The sequence below is a fragment of the Mytilus trossulus genome, chromosome 3 (genome assembly GCF_036588685.1).
Source record: "Mytilus trossulus isolate FHL-02 chromosome 3, PNRI_Mtr1.1.1.hap1, whole genome shotgun sequence".
Lineage (NCBI taxonomy): Eukaryota > Metazoa > Mollusca > Bivalvia > Mytilida > Mytilidae > Mytilus > Mytilus trossulus.
In genome coordinates, this window is record NC_086375.1 from 65323685 (window position 1) to 65331874 (window position 8190).

Here is an 8190-nt window from a genome sequence, read left to right on the forward strand (position 1 = left end):
GACCCTTTGGACCTTAGTGTAGACCAACTTGAAAACTGGGCCAATAATTAAAAATCTAACTACATTTTTAGATTGAGCATATCAAAGAACCCCAAGGATTCAATTTTTGTCAAAATCAAACAAAGTTTAATTTTGGACCCTTTGGGCCCAAATTCCTAAACTGCTGGGACCAAAACTCCTAAAATCAATACCAACCTTCCTTTTATGGTCATAAACCTTGTGTTTAAATTTCACAGATTTCTATTCACTTATACTAAAGTTATAATGTACTAATTTCAATTCAAATTTCTAATGAAGTTTGCAACAATAACTGCTCATTAAAATACACCATACAATATTAAAATGTTATAAAAAGTGCTTGTTATCACTGAATGGAAAAGATTGTTTTAATTTATCAGTTGGTAGTAAAAATGAAAATACATTGTATATTGTATAAAACAATGATTAAAGTTGATTCAACTACTATTCTATACAAAGAAAGATAACTCCAATTGAAAAAAATAATTGCTATTGCACAATACTCTGCAATTAGATATTTCTTGCTATTGTGCAATACTGTGCAATTGAAAATTTCTTGCTATTCCACAATACTTAATGTGATAATTTTGAATCCTGATTTGGACCAACTTGAAAACTGGGCCCATAATCAAAAATCAAAGTACATGTTTAGATAAAGCATATCAAAGAAGCACAAGAATTTAATTTTTGTTAAAATCAAACTTAGTGTAATTTTGGACCCTTTGGACTTTAATGTAGACCAATTTGAAAACAGGACCAAAAATGAAGAATCGACATACACAGTTAGATTTGGCATATCAAAGAACCCCATTTATTCAATTTTTGATGAAATCAAACAAAGTTTAATTTTGGACCCCGATTTGAACCAACTTGAAAACTGGGCCAACATTAAACCAGATGCTCCGCAGGGCGTAGCTTTATACGACCGCAGAGGTTGAACCCTGAACAGTTGGGGCAAGTATGGACACAACATTCAAGCTGGATTCCGCTCTAAATTTGGATTGTGATTAAATAGTTGACACAGCATAGGTTTCTATCACAGAATGAATGTATTCAAATGAACTTAAAATTTTTGTTTTCTCTTAGAGCAATTCACTATGCTGTTGAATATAAATCCTCTCAAAAAAATGTTTGAAGAAATTTTCTTTTTATTTATGAAATTTCAAATGAGAAAAATTGAACCCAATTTTTTAATCACATCCCCCTTTCCCTTATTCCAAAACTAATTTCAATTAAAATATTCTAATGGAGTTTACAACAATTACTACTCATTTAAATACATCATAAAATATTAAGATGTAAAAAAATTGCTTGTTATCACTGAATGGTAAAGATAATTTAAATTTATCAGTTGGTAGTAAAAAGTGAATATACATTGTATATTGTATATAACAAAGATTTAAATTAATTCTGGACAAAGAAAGATAACCCAAATTAAAAAAAAATCTTGCAGATATTTCTTGCTTACTTTACTGGACAAAGAAAGATAACTCTTAATTAAAAAAAAAATTGCTATTTCACAATATTGTGAAATTAGATATTTCTTGCCATTGCACAATACTGTGCAATTGAAAAGACTTGCTATTGCACAATACTTAATATAATAATTTTAGATCCTGATTTGGATCAACTTGAAAACTGGGCCCATAATCAAAAATCTAAGTACATGTTTAGATTCAGCATATCAAAGAGGCCCAAGAATTTGATTTTTGTTAAAATCAAACTTAGTTTAATTTTGGACCCTTTGCACTTTAATTTAGACCAATTTTAAAACTGGACCAAAAATTAAGAATCTACATACACAGTTTGATTTGGCATATCAAAGAACTCCAATTATTCAATTTTTGATGAAATCAAACAATGTTTAATTTTGGACCTCGATTTGGGCCAACTTGAAAACTGGGCCAATAATAAAAAATCTAAGTACATTTTTAGATTCAGCATATCAAAGAACCCCAAGGTTTCAATTTTTGTTAAAATCAAACTAAGTTTAATTTTGGACCCTTTGGACCTTAATGTAGACCAATTTGAAAACGGGACCAAAAGTTAAGAATCTACATACACAGTTAGATTCGGCATATTAAAGAACCCCAATTATTCAATTTTGATGAAATCAAAACAAAGTTTAATTTTGGACCCTTTGGGCCCCTTTTTCCTTAACTGTTGGGACCAAAACTCCCAAAATCAATACCAACCTTCCTTTTATAGTCATAAACCTTGTGTTTAAATTTCATAGATTTCTATTTACTTATACTAACGCTATGGTGCGAAAACCAAGAAAAATGATTATTTGGGTCCCTTTTTGGCCCCTAATTCCTAAACTGTTGGGATAGAAACTCCCAAAATCAATACCAACCTGCCTTTTGTGGTCATAAACATTGTGTTTAAATTTCATTGATTTCTATTTACTTTAACTAAAGTTATTGTGCGAAAACCAAGAATAATGCTTATTTGGACCCTTTTTTGGCCCCTAATTCCTAAACTGTTGAAACCAAAACTCCCAAAATCAATCCCAACCTTTCTTTTGTGGTCATAAACCTTGTGTCAAAATTTCATAGATTTCTATTAACTTAAACTAAAGTTATAGTGCGAAAACCAAGAAAATGCTTATTTGGGCCCTTTTTGGCCCCTAATTCCTAAAATATTGGGACCAAAACTCACAAAATCAATACCAGCCTTCCTTTAATGGTCATAAACCTTGTGTTAAAATTTCATAGATTTCTATTCACTTTTACTAAAGTTAGAGTGCGAAAACTAAAAGTATTCGGACGACGACGACGACGACGACGACGACGACGACGCCAACGTGATAGCAATATACGACGAAATTTTTTTCAAAATTTGCGGTCGTATAAAAATCTAAGTACATTTTTAAATTCAGCATATCAAAGAACCCAACCGATTCAATTTTTGTCAAAATCAAACTAAGAATTATTTTGGACCCTTTGGACCTTAATGTAGACCAATTTGAAAACGGGACCAAAAATTAAGAATCTACATACACAGTTAGATTCAGCATATCAAAGAATTTCAATTATTCAATTTTTGATAAAATCAAACAAAGTTTAATTTTGGACCCTTTGGGCCCCTTATCCCTAAACTGTTGGGACCAAAACTCCCAAAATCAATACCAACCTTCCTTTTATGGTCATAAACCTTGTGTTTAAATTTCATAGATTTCAATTTACTTATACTAAAGTTATGGTGCGAAAACCAAGAAAAATGCTTATTTGGGTCCCTTTTTGGTCCCTAATTCCTAAACTGTTGGGACATAAACTCCCAAAATCAATACCAACCTTCCTTTTGTGGTCATAAACATTGTGTTTAAATTTCATTGATTTCTATTCACTTACACTCAAGTATTTGTGCGAAAACCAAGAATAATGCTTATTTGGGCCCTTTTTTGGCCCCTAATTCCTCAACCGTTGGAATCAAAACTCCCAAAATCAATACCAACCTTTCTTTTGTGGTCATAAACCTTGTGTCAAAATTTCATAGATTTCTATTAACTTAAACTAAAGTTATAGTGCGAAAACAAAGAAAATGCTTATATGGGCCCTTTTTGGCCCTTAATTCCTAAAATGTTGGGACCAAAACTCCCACAATCAATACCAACCTTCCTTTTGTGGTCATAAACCTTGTGTTAAAATTTCATAGATTTCTATTCACTTTTACTAAAGTTAGAGTGCGAAAACTAAAAGTATTCGGACGACGACGACAACAACGACAACGACGCAGACGACGACGCCAACGTGATAGCAATATACGACGAAATTTTTTTCAAAATTTGCGGTCGTATAAAAATCGTTTTGCTTTTTTTCAACACTGTTTTTAATTTTTGCATTGAGAAAAAAACAGAGTTTGAGTTAAAACTGAATCTGCATTTTCGGTTGTTTCTTTATTTTAAACATGAATAATTTTAGAACTGTGCAAGAGATAGTGAGTACATATATGAAAATCGATGTCAAGGTGATCCATGTCATAAGATGGCTTCAAAGTAATCTTTTCCAAAAAAGTGTAATAAAGAGGCCATATCTATGTAATATGTTAGATTACAAAGAATGAAAATATTCAATATTGAAGACTTATTATGTATAGGTACTGGAAATCATGGTCAGATTGCATGAACTGACCATTATAGTAAAGAAGGGATTTATTGTATAATTATAGATTATCGTTGATTATCTCAACGAGATTGATTTTCTCGCTTGAGCTGGAACAGCGAAAGTGAGAAAAGCAATCGAGTTGAGATGACCAATGATAATCTGTTTATCGCTATTTCATTAACAACGCACGTGGCGTCCTTAGTTTCTAGCGATAATTTTTCCATCTCAAGCGAGTAGCATGATATGAAAATTATCACAAAAAAAGATCAAAGGAAAAATGCACAAAATAGCGATAAATAAAGATATTCAGCATTATTTACTCCATTGATATCTACTTCATCTTTGCTAGCCAATAGTTATGATCCACTCATGTTCTCTTCACCCTTGGCAGATTGAGCTAACATCTGTGATACCAATGTTGTGCCATCTATTGGAAGATTTAAAAATAAACAGGAAGAATGAGATTCACACAACACAAATAATGAACAAATTCTATTTTTTTTATATACTTTATTCAGTTTGTAATTAATAATCATTCAAGGAAATTACTTTATAATTATTTGATACATAACAAAGATACTGTTTGATTTCTGGCATAACAGTTAAATGAAATACATCTATAAAACCCTTTTTCACTGTGGAATGTCTACAATAGGGTATATGATGACATCCGATTATAAAACCTAAGAAAAACACCCTTAAAAACTGAACTAACCAGGTTGCATAGAATTCCTTTAAAAAGCAATTTAAACTGCTAAATGTCAACATTTAATATGTTTCAGGAAGTGGAGAGTAACAAAATAATGGTTTATATATACAGACTAACAAGATTGGAACACTCCACTCTGCTAGTTCGAAAATCTTTAAAAAGTTTTTTTTTTGTTATAACATAGGTAGCCTACAACACCAGGTTAAATTGCTGATGTAACTGTTTGCAGATTGAAGGGGGAAAAGATCTGTTAAATTTATCAGTCGGATGAAAATTACATATGTGTTAATAATTGAAATTGTGTTACTTTTTTAGTTATATCATATATTGTCATAATTCCATATTAGATAATTGTGTATGGCAATCCTCTACATTGGTAAAATGTAACAAAAAAGTTGAGTCTTAGAGTTTAGAGACAGATATTGCAACATCTGTGACAGCCTCTTATAATATATAATATTATCATCAATTCTTATACAGTTCATAATAAATGAACAAATATATTTTAGTGTGCACGACACAGAAATTTGTAACGTAAATGATAAGGTTAGCTAAAATCTCTAATTAAAATTATGTAAATCCAAAACATCAAAATTATATTTTGAAAAATAATTTTTGAAAAAGCTAGTCATTTTTCAAGTAAAGTTCAGCATGTTTAAGAGTAGAAATTTTCCCTCTGTTTCATATTTTGTAAACAGTTTTGTTAAAAGTATACACTTTACACAACTTATCATTGTGAACCCATCTAGTATCATATGTGAAGTCTGTAAACTCATGCGAGTTCATTACATTGATTAGTAGCTTGAAATACCTTGCACTTAAAATTTCAAATAAGTAAATTGCAATACAATGTATTCTTATTTCAAATAACAGTTCAAAATCATGACTTTTATGTCATATCAAGATATTTTGTATAGTTATTTGTTCCATTTTTGATTACTTGTATTAAAATTTTGTACAAACAGAACATAATTTTACTGAAGGTTATTTACAAATAAAAATAACAATCTAGAAAACAAGTCTTTTTAATTCCTATAGACCAATGGAATACACAATAATTTTTAAAACCTAGATTTTAACAGAATATTGCAGATTTCGGAAATACCTAATTTCAAGAGAAAAATCTTGCGAGAACAAGACATGTACATATCAGTTCAACTTACGATCAAAAGTTATTTTGTGAAAGGAGCCCTTGATATTTCATGATATTTGTATTATGTCTGCCAAAATCTTAACTCCAGTCTCAGTTTTGGTTGAATCTAAAAAATATTCATTTAATCAATATGAGCATGTTAAATCAACTTTCAAAATTGAATATAGCCAATAAACAGACACCATCAAAATTTAATTTTATATCCATACAATGTTACAAGTATGCTATTCATTATCATTTCTTAAAATTGTCAATCAATTAATATTGCTAAAATTAAAATAGCTGTATCATAATCTTTCATGATAAGAAGTATATAAACTGTAAAACTAAAATAAATATCATTAATAAATTCACACAAATAACAGTTTACGATTAATCACAGAATTCAATAAAGCCCTAATGAATGAATAAAACAAGTGAAATCATTTAACACATCATACAAATTTATGAAATAATCTTCCATGTACATGCTATCACACATTGAAAGTTAACCATGGGTTACACAGGAACAACTCTCAGCTTATTAACATATAACTTTTGTCATTTAGCAAAATAAATTTGTGGATAACAATATTTTTTACTGACTAGTAATGAATACACTGACTAACTGTCACATGTGATGAATAACTTTCACAGTATCAATTAGGTCAGGTCAGTAGAACAGGAGAAATAGAGCTTAAAATCAACCAAGAGAAACATTGCTTTATATACATATATTTAATTCTCAATTTCCTGCAATTGCATCTGTACATTATAGGTACATCAAATCACTAACAACTCAAGTCAAGATATTGACAAAATACAATTCATAAATATAATTTCATAAAGCATTTAATAGTAGTTCAGTAACTGTCTGTGGTGGATCCAGGATTTTGAAAGAACTGGGGAGAAGCAATATCAGAACCGATATGAAGTGATTATATTTGTTTTTTTTTATAATAATCTCCCCTAAATCTGCCATTGATTAAGTTGCAACCATGTCATGATGGGGATACTGCTGTTATATTGGTAGTTTATTCATCTGTATAATTTGTTTTTGGGTCTATTAAGTTTGAGCCTAAATGAGGCCCCAAGGAGGACCTGATTTGGAAAGGGTAGTTTGAGACACTTGCCAAAAAAATACACCTAAAAATTAATGATAATGAAAAAATACATTTGATGTTGTATTTCTAGCCATCATGTGACCAAGAATAAATCAGATATCCTTTTGGACCAAATATGTGTCTAGAAACAATATTATTTAAAAATTGACCACTCCAAAAATAATACTCCATTTGAACTCTATCATGTCTGAATAAAAAATGTCACATTACACCAGGTTACATAAATGTTTTTGCAATATCTCTTTGGTTTAAAAATGAATGATTTATCAACTGAAAATTTCTTTTTCTGTCTCAGCATCACTTACATTCTGTTATGTACCTCGTTCAAGTAATTGCACATGCATACATTATACTAGGTCTTGGAATCCATAGAATGACGGTGTTTGGGGGTATTTTCAATGAATTGTCAATGAATTTCACAAGCTGATATATTGATAAGTTAAATGCAACAGAAGCACAATTCTTCCCTTAGCTTTGCAAATGTTCGATTCTATACTTAATTTCAAAATGCTACATAAGCTATACATTTGATTAGAAATAAAACAAGTCCAGAAATAGAATTATTTCTAACTAGCTCATTTAAATGATCTGAAATTGTAGATACTCCTTTTTTTTTTAAATAAAGTAATTATTCTGCCCTGCTTTTTTATTAATTGTTGTTTAAAAATAATGGAAACAAATATGCAGCCTTATTACAACAAATGTTTGGAAAGAACAAATTAGATGTTGTTTTTTTCTCTGAACACATTATCTTAATATTTGTTTTTACCATTAACTTTACAATTTCAATGAGATTTAAACACTAGATTTTCATCAAAATTTAAATGTTGCTCAAATTCATGGTTATTTGATAAATGCACCACATTTTAATCCCCAGAAAAGGTGCAGCTGAAAATGAAAGTGATGACTCATGTGGCCACTGAGGTCTTGTAAACTTAAACAATATGATAAGTTCTAAAAGGCACTAAAACATTTTGTTTAAAATACATAGAGAACTAATTAGCGGAGTTGGTAAATATCTGAAACTCTGACTAGTTTAGTTCTTGCAAAATGAAATCTTTCATTTATTGAATTAAAATAATGATATTTTTTTGTTTTTTA